Genomic DNA, 21,039 nt, shown 5'->3' with positions numbered 1-21,039 from the left:
GCCAAGCACAGGCTGCAGCCGTCACATGGACTGCCGCGTCATCCAGGGTGGTGGGGCCAGATGTCAAGAGAGGCGCGTCACCAAGGACGCGTCACCAAGGACGCGTCACCAAGGCAGCGGCCGGGAAGTTCTCGGTAAGTACGAACCTCTTTTTTTTTAAACAGGTTACTCGATATGGTGATCGGAATGCACTGTCGAGGGTGCTGAAAGAGTTACTGCCGATCAGTTAACTCTTTCAGCACCATGGACAGTGACTGACGTCGACTAGCCTCATCTCTATGATGGCGGCTGCGCGAAAATCACGCAGCCACGCATCATACACGGATGACACACGGAGCTGTCAAGTGCATTTTGCGCACGCAAAACGCTGCATTTTTTGCGCGCGCAAAACGCACACGATCGTGTAAATGAGGCCTAAATCCCAGAATCAACATCCAATCTACACAGATAGTTTGCTTACAAATTCTTCCAGTGGCAGGCAATATAAATAGTGGGAAATAGTTGTAAGCTAGTAGGTTTATATTGTAAAATAATTGATGGTATTGTCAGCAGGATGATGTATAGTAAATGAAACATGCTTCATTGTAGGTCACTGCACAATCATTGAAATTGTGAATTTGCTTATGTGCTTTGCTTCTCCATTGATCTGAATTGACAACTTATGTATTATAATATTGTCCGTACTATTGTAAATTTATGAACAATAACAATTGATGACAATAACACAATTACTTTCCCTACAGGGCTTTGTGTTGACTTCATAGTATGGGTGCAAGTGAAGAGGGACTATTTAGTAAATAATTCTTGACACATAATATCATAAGACACAAAAAAAATACAAACGTAAGTCTAAATGTAAGGCATTTTGGGAGAAGGGCAAACACAACCTAGTTCAGTACATTAAAAACGGGATTTGTGAGCAATAACAGCTGCTGCTTTATCCGGCTGTGGTTCTGTGGCTATGTTTGGTGGTAGGGTCAATTTCCGTGTTTGCCAACTATGTTCAATTTCCTGTTTTGACAATTTGATCACATTGACAAACATAGGAAAGAGGTGTGAGAAAGACATTGGTACGTAGTCTTTGTTTGCAGTCCATTTTTTGCTTAGTTTTGAGAAAACTACATTATACCTCATGCTACCAAGCAGATCCGACTTTGTGTTCTGTCGGTGGACTCTTGATTGTTCCCGTTTTGTATTATGATTATGTGACAAAATAGCAAGTTTTGTCCGTGCTTCCATTCCGTCAAAAGAAAAATGTATTCTTTTTGGTCGGTATTTCAGAATAAAGCTGTGGAATACCTCGATTTTTCCAGTATGACAGTAATATGACAAGTGGGGCAAGTCTTTCAATATTTGTTTATCATTTACGATCTTTTACACCTGCTCATAGGCTGCAGATGTTGCTGACATCCAATTGTGTTTTCGATCGTCATCAATGTCTAAATATCTGTGATCACATTGTGTAACAATGTCACCATGTAATTCATGTACATTACGAATATGTTGAAGTACAGAGAGCCATTTTTCACGCAGCACATCCACATTACCGGTAGCAGTACAACAACAGTACCAAAAATGATTGGTTATTGACGTGATCCAATCACCAACTTGGGAACAGCTTCTTTTTTTACTCGCAGCCTTCAGTTTCTTACGAATGGACTTTGCATAATGCTATATATCAAATTGATGTTCAATCTCTGGGTATTGTTCACGTATTTTTTTTACGTATGGAGACATGACGGTCTGTTGCAAGAACATGCATATTGAGCCCATCTTGAATAACACAGTCAAGACAGTTTTGAAAGGCCAAATTTTCCATAGCCACAGAAGATGTGGTTTGTGTAACCTGAACGATTTCAAAGTCAACAATCTTGTCGCTGTTATAATCCATCATTGTGTACACACAATATTTTGCATTATGCCCAGGGCTATCACATTGTCCGTCACCAAGGAGACACAATGGTGTTTGTTTGATTTCTTTATGAACTTCCTTTTTTTCTTGTTTCCAGTGAATGTCCACCACTGGAAATAAAAATTTTCTTTGGTGACGAAAGTAAGTTGAATGTGAAATAAATTGAATCCCAATAGATGAACAAATGTGGGACATCTTGGCATAGTTGCCACCATTAAATAAAATGGAAGCTGCAATCAGAACATTTCCAACCGGTATACGATGAAACTTGGGTTGACTTTCCCCAAAAAAATCATGTCCATTGGAACATTTGCCTTGTAGTGAAAGATAGGTACCTTGCTGTAATTTAACTGGGTTTTCTATTTTTTGCCCACAGAAACACGCGCACTGAGCAACCAGTACATCTAAAGCCGATTCAAAAACCAAAAATGTGCGCTCTTTTACTAGGTCTTCATCTGCTGGTTCTGAAAACAAATTGGTTGTCACGTTGTCAAATGACAGACTTGCATCTTGTGGTTCGTAGTCCAGATCTCTTGCATCATTTCTGCCAGTAGAAGAAACAAAGTTTTCCTCTGGATCCTCCAATATGCCTTGACATGATGTTTGTCTTTTTAAGCGGGGGGTTGAAAACTTAGATGGGTAAAAATTATCCAACTTCATTGTTGATTGGTTTTCAAAAGAAAGTTCTTCCTCTGGAAACTGGCATCCTGTATCCAGTGTGAAGATGTGTGATTGAGTGGTTGCATATCTTTTTCTTTTGAAAGGTGTGTTGGTGGCTCTCGTTGACAATGTCCTCTGTTCGGTGTTTGTTGTTGCATTTCTTTGAAAAAAAATACTGTTGACACCAATTTTGACATGTTTCACTCCCATCACTTGGGACATTGACGTTGGTGGATCGTTTTGCATTGAGGTACCGGTAGAAACGTATGTAATGGTGTTGGTGGATGTAGTAGCCAAAGGTAATTGCATGCATTGTGTTGCCCAAGAATAACTGTGTTCATGTTCTGTACGTTTCCGTTTAGATGGTGGAGACTCTGTTTCCTGATAAGGGAATATAGTGGGAATTGCACTTTCCTTCAGCCATCGTACCTTCTTTTCAGACTTATAAACATAACAGTCTTGTTCGAAGTGTTTGGAACATAGTCTAAATAAATCTTGTTTTTTTCCATCCAAAATTCTTTGTGAGAGTGCATCTATATTGTCCAAGGATTGTCTGGCCTGTTGGAGCCAAACTTTAATCTTGTCAATGTTGCCTGGAAAAACATGCAGGATCACTCCTTGACAGTAAGTAGCTTGATTAGACCGACTGTCACAACCAGACACAATGCACGACGGCATTTCTATCAAAAAAGTAAATTTCAATATTATGGCATGAGAAAACATAATTACTGTAATAACGAGGGATTAGATAAAGAGAGGTGATACCCCTAATGAGGGTGTGCTACGATACTTAGAATTCTGATTTAGATCTGTGAGTTCGGGTTTTCTAAGCGCAAGATTGAAAAGTCGTGAGTTTGGAGAAAATCCTAAAATCCACAGCGGGTTTTAGAAGATAAAACATACTATTTGTGTAACTTCTTCGGTCACTGCGTGTGAACTCACCCTCAAAGTTATCCCACAAATTTGGACTATGGTGGGTGGCAGATATATGTCATGTGGAGAAGTGAGTATTGAACATGTTAAATTGTTTCTAGGTAACAGTTTGGCACTGGGAATTGACTGTTCACCAAGGCAGAAAATAGTAGTGTGTAGTTTGACACTATCACTGAAAAACAGTCAATGATCGCAGTGCCAGACAGTTTCACCATCTCAATGGCTGAGGAGAGCAGTTTTGTGCGACTAACCCCAAATTAATTGTTATTTTTCTGTAATTGAGACAGGGAATGAAAGAGAATAACATTTATAAACCATATTTTTTTTATTGATGAAGCCATAAATGGCTTCCAAAGTAACACAGAAAAAGTCTTTCATCATAAACACAAATATAAGATTTACATGCAGAACAAAAAAATATTTTGTTCCATAGTCACAAATAAATAGATCAGGTAAAAAGGCAACATTGACGGATAGGGACAAACACATAAAAGTACAAAATGGAAGACGAAACAGTAAAAGACATTTACATTGAAAACACACAGACGTCAACGGCAATCACAAAAAAGTTATCAGCAGGTGAAAACACCTTGCTTCGTCTCATCATCCAACTGGACCTTCATCAGCAGGTGAAAACACCTTGCTTTGTCTCATCATCCGACCGGACCTTTAGCAGCAGGTGAAAACACCTTGCTTTGTCTCATCATCCGACCGGACCTTCAAATTGTATTACAGAACGTTTCTGCCAATCATGCGGCATGTCAAAGTTATATTTCCTAGAGAAGAATAAAATAAAAAATTTATCAATGGTTTGATCACCTTCAACCGGTGAACTATGCGCAACATGGTCGCTTTGGAAGAATGACATCCCTGTCTCGTCACTCTGCATAGTTTGGCTCATCTTGTGAACTTGTGTGTCATGTATGTTTATCTGAACTCCCTTGGTTCGGTCTTACTTACTTTCTGTAATTCCTCGCTTCTGCTGCTCAAAATGGCCTGTTCGTCTCCGCCGTGGTAATCCGCTCTGCTTGCTGCTGCCGCCGCTGTCGTCTGGATCTGATCGCGTTGCTTGCCCTCCTCCTAAAATAATTCCAAAAATATATATAAATTTCCATAATTTGCAAAATAAAGTAAGATTTGGAGAATTGTAACACGCCCGTTTTTCTCAGCAAAGTACCGCACAACAAACACGCCAACGATAATCACAAACCCACCCACACCCTGAACAAGCCCCTCACACAGATACCTCACACCAAACACAACACTGGTAATCCCAACTGTCTCCATCACACATACAACCGCAAATATAGACTACCCCGCACCAAACATGCAGACAGTTATCTTGGATATCTCATGCACACACACATAACCAGCAGCCTCTAATAAACACCCCTCCCACCACAAAAAAAACCAGCAGAATCATACTTTGCACTAACCCTCGTAAAAAGCCTCCGTCCAAATTTACTGTAGGAAAATTATGGGAGTCCCCTTGCTGCCGCCCCTGTTGAAAGTATCTACGCTCCCCGAACGCACTCCTCAAGGTCTTCTTTTGACTGGCGCGCTCCCTCTCCTCAAAGGGATGCTGCCATATAGCCTCCGTTGGTATGATGCCACACTGTATATGCTGCCACACTGTATATGCTGCCATATAGCCTCCGTTGGTATGATGCCACACTGTATATGCTGCCAAACCGTATATGCTGCCACACCGTATATGCTGCCACATAGCCTCCGTTGGTATGATGCCACACTGTATATGCTGCCACACTCTATATGCTGCCACACCGTATATGCTGCCACATAGCCTCCGTTGGTATGATGCCACACTGTATCCCTGTATATGCTGCCACATAGCCTCCGTTGGTATTATGCCACACTGTATATGCTGCCACACTCTATATGCTGCCACACCGTATATGCTGCCACACCGTATATGCTGCCACACTGTATATGCTGCCACATAGCCTCCGTTGGTATGATGCCACACCGTATATGCTGCCACACTGTATATGCTGACACACTGTATATGCTGCCACATAGCCTCCGTTGATATGATGCCACACTGTATATGCTGCTACACTGTATATGCTGCCACACTGTATATGCTGCCACACCGTATATGCTGCCACATAGCCTCCGTTGGTATGATGCCACACTGTATCCCTGTATATGCTGTCACATAGCCTCCGTTGGTATTATGCCACACTGTATATGCTGCCAAACTCTATATGCTGCCACACCGTATATGCTGCCACACCGTATATGCTGCCACACTGTATATGCTGCCACATAGCCTCCGTTGGTATGATGCCACACCGTATATATGCTGCCACACTGTATATGCTGCCACACTGTATATGCTGCCACATAGCCTCCGTTGATATGATGCCACACTGTATATGCTGCCACACTGTATATGCTGCCACACTGTATATGCTGCCACACCGTATATGCTGCCACATAGCCTCCGTTGGTATGATGCCACACTGTATCCCTGTATATGCTGCCACATAGCCTCCGTTGGTATTATGCCACACTGTATATGCTGCCACACCGTATATGCTGCCAAACTCTATATGCTGCCACACTCTATATGCTGCCACACTCTATATGCTGCCATATAGCCTCTGTTGGTATGATGCCACACTGTATATGCTGCCACACTGTATATGCTGCCACACTGTATATGCTGCCACACCGTATATGCTGCCACAGGCCTCCCTGGTATGATGCCACAGGCCTCCCTGGTATGATGCCTCAGGCCTCCGTTGGTATGATGCCACACCGTATTTGCTGCCACACTGTATATGCTGCCACATAGCCTCCGTTGGTATGATGCCACACTGTATCCTTGTATATGCTGCCATATAGCCTCCGTTGGTATGATGCCACACCGTATATGCTGCCACACCGTATATGCTGCCACATAGCCTCCGTTGGTATGCTGCCACACTGTATATGCTGCCACACCGTATATGCTGCCACACTGTATATGCTGCCACACTGTATATGCTGCCACAGCGTATATGCTGCCACATAGCCTCCGTTTGTATGATGCCACAATGTATATGCTGCCACACCGTATATGCTGCCACACCGTATATATGCAGCCATATAGCCTCCGTTGGTATGATGCCACACTGTATATGATGCCACACCGTATATGCTGCCATATAGCCTTCGTTGGTATGATGCCACACTGTATATGCTGCCACACTGTATATGCTGCCACACTGTATATGCTGCCACACTGTATATGCTGCCACATAGACTCCGTTGGTATGATGCCACACTATATCCCTGTATATGCTGCCACATAGCCTCCGTTGGTATTATGCCACACTGTATATGCTGCCACGCTGTATATGCTGCCACACCGTATATGCTGACACACCGTATATGTATATACTGCCATATAGCCTCCGTTGGTATGATGCCACACTGTATATGATGTCACACCGTATATGCTGCCACACCGTATATGCTGCCACATAGCCTCCGTTGGTATGATGCCACACTGTATCCCTGTATATGCTGTCACATAGCCTCCGTTGGTATTATGCCACACTGTATATGCTGCCAAACTCTATATGCTGCCACACCGTATATGCTGCCACACCGTATATGCTGCCACACTGTATATGCTGCCACATAGCCTCCGTTGGTATGATGCCACACCGTATATGCTGCCACACTGTATATGCTGCCACACTGTATATGCTGCCACATAGCCTCCGTTGATATGATGCCACACTGTATATGCTGCCACACTGTATATGCTGCCACACTGTATATGCTGCCACACCGTATATGCTGCCACATAGCCTCCGTTGGTATGATGCCACACTGTATCCCTGTATATGCTGCCACATAGCCTCCGTTGGTATTATGCCACACTGTATATGCTGCCACACCGTATATGCTGCCAAACTCTATATGCTGCCACACTCTATATGCTGCCACACTCTATATGCTGCCATATAGCCTCTGTTGGTATGATGCCACACTGTATATGCTGCCACACTGTATATGCTGCCACACTGTATATGCTGCCACACTGTATATGCTGCCACACCGTATATGCTGCCACAGGCCTCCCTGGTATGATGCCACAGGCCTCCCTGGTATGATGCCTCAGGCCTCCGTTGGTATGATGCCACACCGTATTTGCTGCCACACTGTATATGCTGCCACATAGCCTCCGTTGGTATGATGCCACACTGTATCCTTGTATATGCTGCCATATAGCCTCCGTTGGTATGATGCCACACCGTATATGCTGCCACACCGTATATGCTGCCACATAGCCTCCGTTGGTATGCTGCCACACTGTATATGCTGCCACACCGTATATGCTGCCACACTGTATATGCTGCCACAGCGTATATGCTGCCACATAGCCTCCGTTTGTATGATGCCACAATGTATATGCTGCCACACCGTATATGCTGCCACACCGTATATATGCAGCCATATAGCCTCCGTTGGTATGATGCCACACTGTATATGATGCCACACCGTATATGCTGCCATATAGCCTTCGTTGGTATGATGCCACACTGTATATGCTGCCACACTGTATATGCTGCCACACTGTATATGCTGCCACATAGACTCCGTTGGTATGATGCCACACCGTATATGCTGCCACACTGTATATGCTGCCACACTGTATATGCTGCCACATAGCCTCCGTTGATATGATGCCACACTGTATATGCTGCCACACTGTATATGCTGCCACACTGTATATGCTGCCACACCGTATATGCTGCCACATAGCCTCCGTTGGTATGATGCCACACTGTATCCCTGTATATGCTGCCACATAGCCTCCGTTGGTATTATGCCACACTGTATATGCTGCCACACCGTATATGCTGCCAAACTCTATATGCTGCCACACTCTATATGCTGCCACACTCTATATGCTGCCATATAGCCTCTGTTGGTATGATGCCACACTGTATATGCTGCCACACTGTATATGCTGCCACACTGTATATGCTGCCACACCGTATATGCTGCCACAGGCCTCCCTGGTATGATGCCACAGGCCTCCCTGGTATGATGCCTCAGGCCTCCGTTGGTATGATGCCACACCGTATTTGCTGCCACACTGTATATGCTGCCACATAGCCTCCGTTGGTATGATGCCACACTGTATCCTTGTATATGCTGCCATATAGCCTCCGTTGGTATGATGCCACACCGTATATGCTGCCACACCGTATATGCTGCCACATAGCCTCCGTTGGTATGCTGCCACACTGTATATGCTGCCACACCGTATATGCTGCCACACTGTATATGCTGCCACACTGTATATGCTGCCACAGCGTATATGCTGCCACATAGCCTCCGTTTGTATGATGCCACAATGTATATGCTGCCACACCGTATATGCTGCCACACCGTATATATGCAGCCATATAGCCTCCGTTGGTATGATGCCACACTGTATATGATGCCACACCGTATATGCTGCCATATAGCCTTCGTTGGTATGATGCCACACTGTATATGCTGCCACACTGTATATGCTGCCACACTGTATATGCTGCCACACTGTATATGCTGCCACATAGACTCCGTTGGTATGATGCCACACTATATCCCTGTATATGCTGCCACATAGCCTCCGTTGGTATTATGCCACACTGTATATGCTGCCACGCTGTATATGCTGCCACACCGTATATGCTGACACACCGTATATGTATATACTGCCATATAGCCTCCGTTGGTATGATGCCACACTGTATATGATGTCACACCGTATATGCTGCCACACCGTATATGCTGCCACATAGCCTCCGTTGGTATGATGCCACACTGTATCCCTGTATATGCTGTCACATAGCCTCCGTTGGTATTATGCCACACTGTATATGCTGCCAAACTCTATATGCTGCCACACCGTATATGCTGCCACACCGTATATGCTGCCACACTGTATATGCTGCCACATAGCCTCCGTTGGTATGATGCCACACCGTATATGCTGCCACACTGTATATGCTGCCACACTGTATATGCTGCCACATAGCCTCCGTTGATATGATGCCACACTGTATATGCTGCCACACTGTATATGCTGCCACACTGTATATGCTGCCACACCGTATATGCTGCCACATAGCCTCCGTTGGTATGATGCCACACTGTATCCCTGTATATGCTGCCACATAGCCTCCGTTGGTATTATGCCACACTGTATATGCTGCCACACCGTATATGCTGCCAAACTCTATATGCTGCCAAACTCTATATGCTGCCACACTCTATATGCTGCCACACTCTATATGCTGCCATATAGCCTCTGTTGGTATGATGCCACACTGTATATGCTGCCACACTGTATATGCTGCCACACTGTATATGCTGCCACACCGTATATGCTGCCACAGGCCTCCCTGGTATGATGCCACAGGCCTCCCTGGTATGATGCCTCAGGCCTCCGTTGGTATGATGCCACACCGTATTTGCTGCCACACTGTATATGCTGCCACATAGCCTCCGTTGGTATGATGCCACACTGTATCCTTGTATATGCTGCCATATAGCCTCCGTTGGTATGATGCCACACCGTATATGCTGCCACACCGTATATGCTGCCACATAGCCTCCGTTGGTATGCTGCCACACTGTATATGCTGCCACACCGTATATGCTGCCACACTGTATATGCTGCCACAGCGTATATGCTGCCACATAGCCTCCGTTTGTATGATGCCACAATGTATATGCTGCCACACCGTATATGCTGCCACACCGTATATATGCAGCCATATAGCCTCCGTTGGTATGATGCCACACTGTATATGATGCCACACCGTATATGCTGCCATATAGCCTTCGTTGGTATGATGCCACACTGTATATGCTGCCACACTGTATATGCTGCCACACTGTATATGCTGCCACACTGTATATGCTGCCACATAGACTCCGTTGGTATGATGCCACACTATATCCCTGTATATGCTGCCACATAGCCTCCGTTGGTATTATGCCACACTGTATATGCTGCCACGCTGTATATGCTGCCACACCGTATATGCTGACACACCGTATATGTATATACTGCCATATAGCCTCCGTTGGTATGATGCCACACTGTATATGATGTCACACCGTATATGCTGCCACACCGTATATGCTGCCACATAGCCTCCGTTGGTATGATGCCACACTGTATCCCTGTATATGCTGTCACATAGCCTCCGTTGGTATTATGCCACACTGTATATGCTGCCAAACTCTATATGCTGCCACACCGTATATGCTGCCACACCGTATATGCTGCCACACTGTATATGCTGCCACATAGCCTCCGTTGGTATGATGCCACACCGTATATGCTGCCACACTGTATATGCTGCCACACTGTATATGCTGCCACATAGCCTCCGTTGATATGATGCCACACTGTATATGCTGCCACACTGTATATGCTGCCACACTGTATATGCTGCCACACCGTATATGCTGCCACATAGCCTCCGTTGGTATGATGCCACACTGTATCCCTGTATATGCTGCCACATAGCCTCCGTTGGTATTATGCCACACTGTATATGCTGCCACACCGTATATGCTGCCAAACTCTATATGCTGCCACACTCTATATGCTGCCACACTCTATATGCTGCCATATAGCCTCTGTTGGTATGATGCCACACTGTATATGCTGCCACACTGTATATGCTGCCACACTGTATATGCTGCCACACTGTATATGCTGCCACACCGTATATGCTGCCACAGGCCTCCCTGGTATGATGCCACAGGCCTCCCTGGTATGATGCCTCAGGCCTCCGTTGGTATGATGCCACACCGTATTTGCTGCCACACTGTATATGCTGCCACATAGCCTCCGTTGGTATGATGCCACACTGTATCCTTGTATATGCTGCCATATAGCCTCCGTTGGTATGATGCCACACCGTATATGCTGCCACACCGTATATGCTGCCACATAGCCTCCGTTGGTATGCTGCCACACTGTATATGCTGCCACACTGTATATGCTGCCACACCGTATATGCTGCCACACTGTATATGCTGCCACAGCGCCTCCGTTTGTATGATGCCACAATGTATATGCTGCCACACCGTATATGCTGCCACACCGTATATATGCAGCCATATAGCCTCCGTTGGTATGATGCCACACTGTATATGATGCCACACCGTATATGCTGCCATATAGCCTTCGTTGGTATGATGCCACACTGTATATGCTGCCACACTGTATATGCTGCCACACTGTATATGCTGCCACACTGTATATGCTGCCACATAGACTCCGTTGGTATGATGCCACACTATATCCCTGTATATGCTGCCACATAGCCTCCGTTGGTATTATGCCACACTGTATATGCTGCCACGCTGTATATGCTGCCACACCGTATATGCTGACACACCGTATATGTATATACTGCCATATAGCCTCCGTTGGTATGATGCCACACTGTATATGATGTCACACCGTATATGCTGCCACACCGTATATGCTGCCACATAGCCTCCGTTGGTATGATGCCACACCGTATATGCTGCCACACCGTATATGCTGCCATATAGCCTCCGTTGGTATGATGCCACACTGTATATGATGCCACACCGTATATGCTGCCATATAGCCTCCGTTGTATGATGCCACACTGTATATGCTGCCATATAGCCTCCGTTGGTATGATGCCACACTGTATATGCTGCCACACCATATATGCTGCCACACCATATATGCTGCCACACCGTATATGCTTCCACATAGCCTCCGTTGGTATGATGCCACACTGTATATGCTGCCATACTGTATATGCTGCCACACCGTATATGCTGCCACACCATATATATGCAGCCATATAGCCTCCGTTGGTATGATGCCACACTGTATATGATGCCACACCGTATATGCTGCCATATAGCCTCCGTTGGTATGATGCCACACTGTATATGCTGCCACACTGTATATGCTGCCACACTGTATATGCTGCCACATAGACTCTGTTGGTATGATGCCACACTATATCCCTGTATATGCTGCCACATAGCCTCCGTTGGTATTATGCCACACTGTATATGCTGCCACACTGTATATGCTGCCACACCGTATATGCTGACACACCGTATATGCTGCCATATAGCCTCCGTTGGTATGATGCCACACTGTATATGATGTCACACCGTATATGCTGCCACACCGTATATGCTGCCACATAGCCTCCGTTGGTATGATGCCACACCGTATATGCTGCCACACCGTATATGCTGCCACACCGTATATGCTGCCATATAGCCTCCGTTGGTATGATGCCACACTGTATATGATGCCACACTGTATATGATGCCACACCGTATATGCTGCCATATAGCCTCCGTTGGTATGATGCCACACTGTATATGCTGCCACACTGTATATACTGCCATATAGCCTCCGTTGGTATGATGCCACACTGTATATGCTGCCACACCGTATATGCTGCCACACGGTATATGCTGCCACATAGCCTCCGTTGGTATGATGCCACACTGTATATGCTGCCACACCGTATATGCTGCCACATAGCCTCCGTTGGTATGATGCCACACTGTATCCCTGTATATGCTGCCACATAGCCTCTGTTGGTATTATGCCACACTGTATATGCTGCCACACTCTATATGCTGCCACACTCTATATGCTGCCACACCGTATATGCTGCCACACCGTATATGCTGCCACACTGTATATGCTGCCACATAGCCTCCGTTGGTATGATGCCATACCGTATATGCTGCCACACTGTATATGCTGCCACACTGTATATGCTGCCACATAGCCTCCGTTGATATGATGCCACACTGTATATGCTGCCACACTGTATATGCTGCCACACTGTATATGCTGCCACAACGTATATGCTGCCACAACGTATATGCTGCCACATAGCCTCCGTTGATATGATGCCACACTGTATTTGCTGCCACACTGTATATGCTGCCACAGCCTCCGTTGGTATGCTGCCAACCTGTATATGCTGCCACAATGTATATGCTGCCACAGGCCTCCCTGGTATGATGCCACAGGCCTCCCTGGTATGATGCCACAGGCCTCCCTGGTATGATGCCACAGGCCTCCCTGGTATGATGCCACAGGCCTCCCTGGTATGATGCCACAGGCCTCCCTGGTATGATGCCACACTGTATATGCTGCCACACAGCCTATGTCATCGTTACTTACCGCCTCGCTGGTACTCCTCGTCCGCCTCGCTGGTCCTCCTAGCTGGTCCTCCTCGTCCGCCTCGCTGGTCCTCCTCGTCTGCCTCGTTGGTCCTCCTCGGTCGCCTCGCTGGTCCTCCTCGTCCTTCCTCGTCCGCCTCGCTGGTCCTCCTCGTCCTCAAAGTGTCTCCTCGCTGGTCCTGGTCCGCCTCGCTGGTCCCCCTCGTCCTCCTCAAAGCGTCTCCTCGCAGGTATGCTCGCAGTACAACCTCCTTCCACTGTGTAGTCGCTTTGAAAATGGCGGCACACAGTGTAAGGAGGTTTGAATACATTCAAACCCCTCCCTCTCCTGGCACTTGCCAGGATAAGGGAGGGGGGATTCTGTGAGCTCACTAGAGCGAGTGAGTTTTCACAAAATTTGCAGCATAAAAGCTATGTGGTTGCTTTACCACATGCAATGCTGCAATTTTGGGAATTGCTCCATCTAGTGACCAGCACTGGGAAGTATTATAAATTAGAATCTAATTTATAATATTTCCTGACTAGTGAAAAAAAGTAAAAAATTAGAACAATGTTTAATCATTTTTACACTAACTGTTCAATTTAAAAAAAAACAAAAAAAAAAAACTCGCAACACATTCCCTTTAAGGAATAAAGAGAGTCCCCCAACATTTGTAAAGCAACTTCTCAGGAGTACAGAAATACCCCATATGTTTTCATAAACTGTTGTTTGGGCATATGGCAAGGGCTCAGAAGAGAAGGAGCGTCATTTGGCTTACGTCGCACAGATTTTGCTGGATTGGTTTCGTGGCCCCATGTCTCTTTTAGAAACCACCTGTGGCACCAAAACAGTGGAAACTATGCAAAAGTGACTCCATTTGGGATACTAGACCCCTTGAGTAATTAATCTAGGGGTGTAGTGAGCATTTTGAGTCCATAGATTTTATTAGAATTGGGCAGTGAGAGTAAAAAAAAAATCATTTTTCTTCAATAAGACGGAGCTTTAGCTAAAAATATTTCATTTTCTCAACAAATAAAGGAAAAAAGAACCCCAACGTTTATAAAGCAACTTCTCTGGAGTATGGAAATACCCCATATGTGGTCATAAACTGATATTTGGGCATATGGCAGGGCTTAAAAGACAAGGTGCGCTATTTGGCTTTTGGAGCATAGATTTTGCTGGATGGGTTTCTTGACGCCATGTCGCTTTTGCAAAACCCCATGTGGGACCAAAACAGTGGAAACTACCCAAAAGTGACTCCATTTGGGAAATTACACCCCTCAAGTTATTCACCAAGGGGTGTAGTGAGCATGTTATCTCTGCAGGTGTTTTCCAAAAATTAGTGTGCACTCGATGTTGCAAAGTGAAAATTTGAATTTTTCCATAGGTATGCCCATTTTGTGCCACCATAACAAGACGGCTCTCTATGCTGTTTTTCCCAGTTTTAGAAAACCCCCTACATGTGGCCCTAATCTTTTGCCTGGACATTCGACCAGGCTCAGGAGTGAAAGAGCACCATTCAAAATTGAGGCCTAATTTGGCAATTTATAAAGTATTGGTTCACAATTGCACAGGCTCTGATGTGAAATAATAAAACCCCTGAGAAATGACCCCATTTTGGAAACTACACCCCTCAAGGCATTTTTTTAAGGGGTGTAAGGAACATTTTCACCCCACAGGTCTTTTCCATAAATCAATGCGCTGTGGATGGTGCAAAGTAAAAATTTACATTTTTCCCTAGTGACAAATATGTGGTGCCCAGCTTGTGCCACTGGAGACACACACTCCAAAGATTGATAATCAGGTTCTCCCGGTTATGGCGATGCCATATATGTGGAAGTAAACAGCTGCTTCGGCACACTGTAGGGCTCAGAATGAAGGGAGCGCCATTTGGCTTTTGGAGCATGGATTTTGCTTGGTAGTAGTTACAACGAAAATAGTCTATAACACTCAAATATTTGTAAAAGTATAAATTTTTAGTAAATCCAAAAACTTAAAAACACATATCTCAATATAAAATTCAGAGATGACTAACCACAGTGAGGTAATAGACACCAAATAGCAGCAGTCATTAATGCACGAAGGTACAAAAACCTTCACAACATGGGTACAAAAATAGAGTTTATGCCTTTAATTAAATATGTACACAAGCACAGAGAGAGATGATGTCATCTCAATCACCATGCATACGCCTACATCTAACTTGTAATTGTTAGGTGAGATTTAGATGACATTTAAATAGCATTTTTTAATAAACTATAACAATGAGTGAATGTCATATATAGTTATATAATAAGGGTATATTCACACGCAAACTCAAAAACGTCTGAAAATACGGAGCTGTTTTCAAGGGAAAACAGCTCCTGATTTTCAGACGTTTTTTAAGCCACTCGCGTTTTTCACAGTCGTTTTTGTAGCTGTTTTTAATAGTCAATCAAAAACGGCTCCAAAAACGTCCTAAGAAGTGACCTGCACTTCTTTTCGCGGCCGTTTTTTACGTGGCCGTTTTTCAAAACGGCCGCGTAAAAAAACGGCCCATCGGAACAGAACGCTGTTTTTCCCATGGCAATCAATGAGTAGATGTTTGGAGAAAAACTTTTCGGCTCCAGGCCTTCGTCTGGGGGTGGTGCCAGAGACATTTAAAGGTCCATAGACCAATCAGGAGCAGTTGGCTTATCAAGTAACAGCTGAAGGATGTAATGAGCAGATAGCCAGTATGAGACGCGACATCCGGCCGATACCGATGACGTCAGACAATGACACAAAACGTCATGCGTCAGAAGCATCCATGGCAACGGAGGCTGCAGGTGAGTGCGCACGCGTCAACTTCACCTCCTGGATAAACAAACAAGGGAATTGTGCCAGTCTCTCCAGCAGGGGGAGCAACCGTATAGTGGTCAATGACCCGACAGTTAACTCTGCATCTGCCCAAAATAATATCTCATTGAATCTTTATTTAATAGCCCAGGATCGATACAACTGTATACCCTAAGGGTATGTTCACACGGCAGCGTCCGTTACGGCTGAAATTACGGTGCTGTTTTCAGGAGAAAACAGCACCGTAATTTCAGCCGTAATGGCATGTGCAGGTGTCTTTTGCTGCGTCCATTACGGACGTAATTGGAGGTGGTTTTCCATGGAGTCCATGGAAAACGGCTCCATTTACGTCTGAAGTGACAGGCACTTCTTTGACGCGGGCGTCTTTTTTACGCACCGCCTTTTGACAGCGGCGCGTAAAAATATGACCGTCGGCACAGAACATCGTAAGACCCATTCAAATGAATGGGCAGATGTTTGCCGACGCTTTTGAGCCGCATTTTTGGACGTAATTCGGGGCTAAAACGCCGTGTGCTGCGCGTGATTTTCACGCACCCATTGTCTTCAATGGGTGCGTGATGCGCGAACAACGCACAAATATCGGACATGTCGTGAGTGAATCTCACGGACAGTCTGCACGGCCCCATAGACTAACATAGGTCCGTGCGAGGTGCGTGAAAATCACAAGCGATGCACGGACGTATTACACGTTCGTCTAAATAAGCTCTTAAGCTGTGAGGAGTGTTAACCACTCCATTCCAAATAATGGTACTAGGCCATAAGGTAAATTAGGCTTATATGACTTGAACTGTAAGGGTATGTTCACACGGCAGCCTCCGTTACGTCTGAAATCACGGAGCTGTTTTCAGAAGAAAACAGCTCCGCAATTTCAGACGTAAAGGCAAGTGCAGGCGCTTTTCGCTGCGTCCAATACGGACGTAATTGGAGCTGTTTTTCCATGGAGTCAAGGGAAAACGGTTCCTATTACGTCTCAAGAAGTGACAGGCACTTCTTTGACGCGGGCGTCTTTTTTACGCTTTTGAGCCGCATTTTCGGACGTAATTCGGGGCTAAAACTCACAAATTACGTCCGTAAATAGTGTGTGTGAACCCAGCCTAATACTTAAAAGGAAGAAGTCCATAATGTGTGAGGGTATGAGTAGAAAAAAAATTGTTGGAAATTAAATCAGGCCTTGAACCAGGGACATGGCACGTGCAAAGCAAACATGCTAACCTCGGGAAAAAATAAAAAATGTTTTAAGGCCGGATTCATACGAGCGTGTGCGTTTTGCGTGCGCAAAAAGTACTTAACAGCTCCGTGTGTCAGCCCCGTATGATGCGCAACTGCGTGATTTTCGCGCAGCCATCATTATGATACTCCGTTTGGATGTTTGTAAACAGAAAAGCACGTGGTGCTTTTCTGTTTTCATTCATAGTTTTACAGCTGTTGCGCGAATCACGCACCTCCCACGGAAGTGCTTCCGTGTGGTGCGCGTGATTTTCACGCACCCATTGATTTCAATGGGTGCGTGATGCGCGAAATACGCACAAAGAACGGACATGTTGTGAGTTTTTTGCAGCGGACTCACGCTGTGTAAAAATCACGCGACTGTCTGCACGGCCCCATAGACTAATGTAGGTCCGTGTGACGCGCGTGAAAAGCACGCGCGTTGCACGCACGTATATCCCGTTTGTCTGAAGAAGCCCTAATGCTAATAAAAAAATACCTAAATAAATAGGAACTTTTATATTTTATATACGTGAATACAACAAATATGTGCGTATAAAACCAAAGATATTTATTTATATGCCTTAAGCATACATATACCTCTGATAGAAGAGTCACCAAAAAGATCCATAGTGCAACAATACTAAAACAAACCAAGTGCATGAAATGAATACAGGAATATATGTAAAACGGCTACCAAATGTCATATGTTAGTATATAAATAATGACTATGTGAAAACAAACATAACTGGCATTGATACATAGATCTGTATCATATGCATCATATATATGTGTATATAAGGGAAGGTAAGAAGGAGGAGGGCAATCCAATGGCAGACGGCGGCAGACACCGATTCGTATCTCCAACATATTTAAATGGGCATTCCAACCGACTGGATGGACATATGAAACACATCTCAGTAGACTCTAGAAATCGTAGAATATTACTCTGAAATACAAATAAAAAATGAAAATTCACAATAAAAATGCCCAATGCATAAAAAACTGGACACCATAAAAACACAGAACAAGGGAGACCTTTACACTACTTAGGCCTCATGCACATGACCGTAGTGTTTTTCTGGTCCGCAAATTCCAGGACCGTGTTCCGTGAAATTTCCTCCGCAGTTCATCCGTATGTAATCCGCAGTTCATCCGTATGTAATCCGCAAAATGCGGATAAAAAAAAAATCCTAGGTAAAACAGGATGACGACAGAACACATTCCCGGTCGTCGCCTAGCAACACTTCCGCAAATCCGCAAATTGCGGTTGACACACGGAGGTGTACCCGCCTTTTCCACGGGCCCATTGACTTCTATGGGCATGTCCGCATCGAATTTGCGGGCCGTAATAAGACATGTCCTGAGTTTGTGCGGCACGGATTTGCGGACATGCGGGGACCCGTGAAAACACGGATAGTGCGTATGGGCCCATAGAAATGAATGGGTCCGCAATTCTCCCGTGGATTTTCGGGGGAATTGCGGACGCAAAAACACGTTCGTGTGCATGGGGCCTTACAGGAATGCTGCGAAGCTCAAGCTCTCATTTTATCCCAATGGTTGGACAGTTTTTAATTTCCATATCCAACGGGCCTCTATTTGTAATAATCTCTTCATAAGGGATCCACCTCTTAGATGCATTTCCGCATGATCGATACATTTCACTCGTAAGGACTTGGAGTCGCATCTATGGTGAAGAAGGAAATGTCTCGGTAGGGTTTAAAGATGCTCCACCATTCCCTGTTCAGTCCCCCTAGCTGCCTCTATTCCATTGACGTGTTCCCTTATTCGCACTTTTAGCTCTCTTGTTGTGAGCCCAACATAGATCTTCGAGCAGGGGAATTGTGCGTAATAAATGACCCCTTTAGTGTTGCAAGTGATGGGCCTTGTATGTTACTGACCTAGCCGAGTCGCAGAAGACTTCACTTGTGTCGATATTGGGGCAAACTATACATCGTCCACATGGGCGACAGCCCCATCTTGGTCTACTTGCTCCAAAGATTGGAGGATTGTGATAATTTTGAACCAATGTACCATGTAGATTTGTCGCCTGTCTAAAGGCAACAGAAGGTCTGGGGTCAATATTTTAGACAGAACAGGATCGGTTTGCAGAATAGGCCAATATTTAGCTAAACATTGTGTCATTTCATCATGTCTCTCATGATACGTTGTTACATACCTGATGCATGTATTAGAAGACCCCTTGGTTGTAGGTTGAAGTAATTGTGTCCTCGTGCTCCGACACGCTCTATCATATGCTCTACCAATACATCTTTTGCTGTGTCCTCTATCCAAAAATCCTTGTTTCAAAATCAACCTCAAATGAACAGTCTTTTCATCCTCAGAAATTGGCCCATAGGAACGGACCTAATCATGTGCTTCGGATTCGAAGATGATGCATGTAATTAAGTATTTACTGCCGTCTCCTTCCTATGGACATCTGTAGATATACATCTTTGTCTTTTTTAATAAGTGCATCCAAGAAACCAATCATCATGTTATCGGTCTTCCATGTCAGCCTAATGTTGGAATGATTAGTGTTCCATTCTGTCATAAACAAAGAAAGTTCATCCTTAGTGCCCTGCCAAATCAAAAAAATGTCATCAAAGAACCTGGTCCAAAGGACAACCTTGCTCATTGATGGCATCAAATCAGACAAAAATAGGTCTCTCTCCCACAGCCCCAACAATAGATTGTCATATGAGGGTGTGCACGCTGCTCCCATTGCCATACCCTGGAGCTGTAGGTAAAAAAAAACATTTAAAAGGTGAAGAAGTTGTGGGTAAGCACAAACTCCAAAAGACCTAGAATGAATTGGGAAGTAGGGGAGTCCATATTGGTCACCCTCAGGAAGTATGCTACTGCTCGCAAGCCATCCTGGTGTCAAATATTGGTATACAATGATTCGACATCACAGGTAACGAGCAGCACGTCTGTTTCCAAGTGGACACCCTCCAACTTTTGGAGAAGGTTAGAGGAATCCCTTAAATACGAGGGTAGCGTTTCTACCAAGGGTTTGAGTATAGCATCAATATACTTACCGATATTGTCACACAGATTCCCTCTCCCCGAAATAATGGGGCGACCAGGTGGCAATTTAGCTAGCTCAGGTCCCTGCCGGACATACAGCTGACAACCACCTCTGATGACGCCGACTTAGCTCCTGAGCCGGCGCCATCTTGTCGTCAGCTACAGAAGCCTTTTAGGGGCCTGAAAGGCTTCTGTACTAGGCAGACCGGGAGGCCATTATTAGGCCTTCGGTTGCCATTGCAGCCAC

At 45.1% G+C, this 21,039-nt stretch overlaps 2 long non-coding RNA genes across 2 annotated transcripts; both read right to left on the bottom strand.

Moving 5' to 3' along the window:
* Positions 1-3,943: 3,943 nt before the first annotated feature.
* LOC142660292 (uncharacterized) lies at positions 3,944-13,995 on the bottom strand. The gene is made up of 3 exons (XR_012850449.1): positions 13,740-13,995; positions 4,466-4,585; positions 3,944-4,281 (listed from the first exon to the last, which is right to left on the bottom strand). It is a non-coding gene; the product is annotated as an uncharacterized LOC142660292 (long non-coding RNA).
* Positions 13,996-18,312: 4,317 nt separating this feature from the next.
* LOC142660291 (uncharacterized) lies at positions 18,313-20,308 on the bottom strand. The gene is made up of 2 exons (XR_012850448.1): positions 19,942-20,308; positions 18,313-18,711 (listed from the first exon to the last, which is right to left on the bottom strand). It is a non-coding gene; the product is annotated as an uncharacterized LOC142660291 (long non-coding RNA).
* Positions 20,309-21,039: the final 731 nt, after the last annotated feature.

Source organism: Rhinoderma darwinii, chromosome 9 (genome assembly GCF_050947455.1).
Source record: "Rhinoderma darwinii isolate aRhiDar2 chromosome 9, aRhiDar2.hap1, whole genome shotgun sequence".
Taxonomy (NCBI): Eukaryota; Metazoa; Chordata; class Amphibia; order Anura; family Rhinodermatidae; genus Rhinoderma; species Rhinoderma darwinii.
Note: the sequence above shows the minus strand (reverse complement) of the source record. Positions and strands in the feature narration are given on the sequence as shown.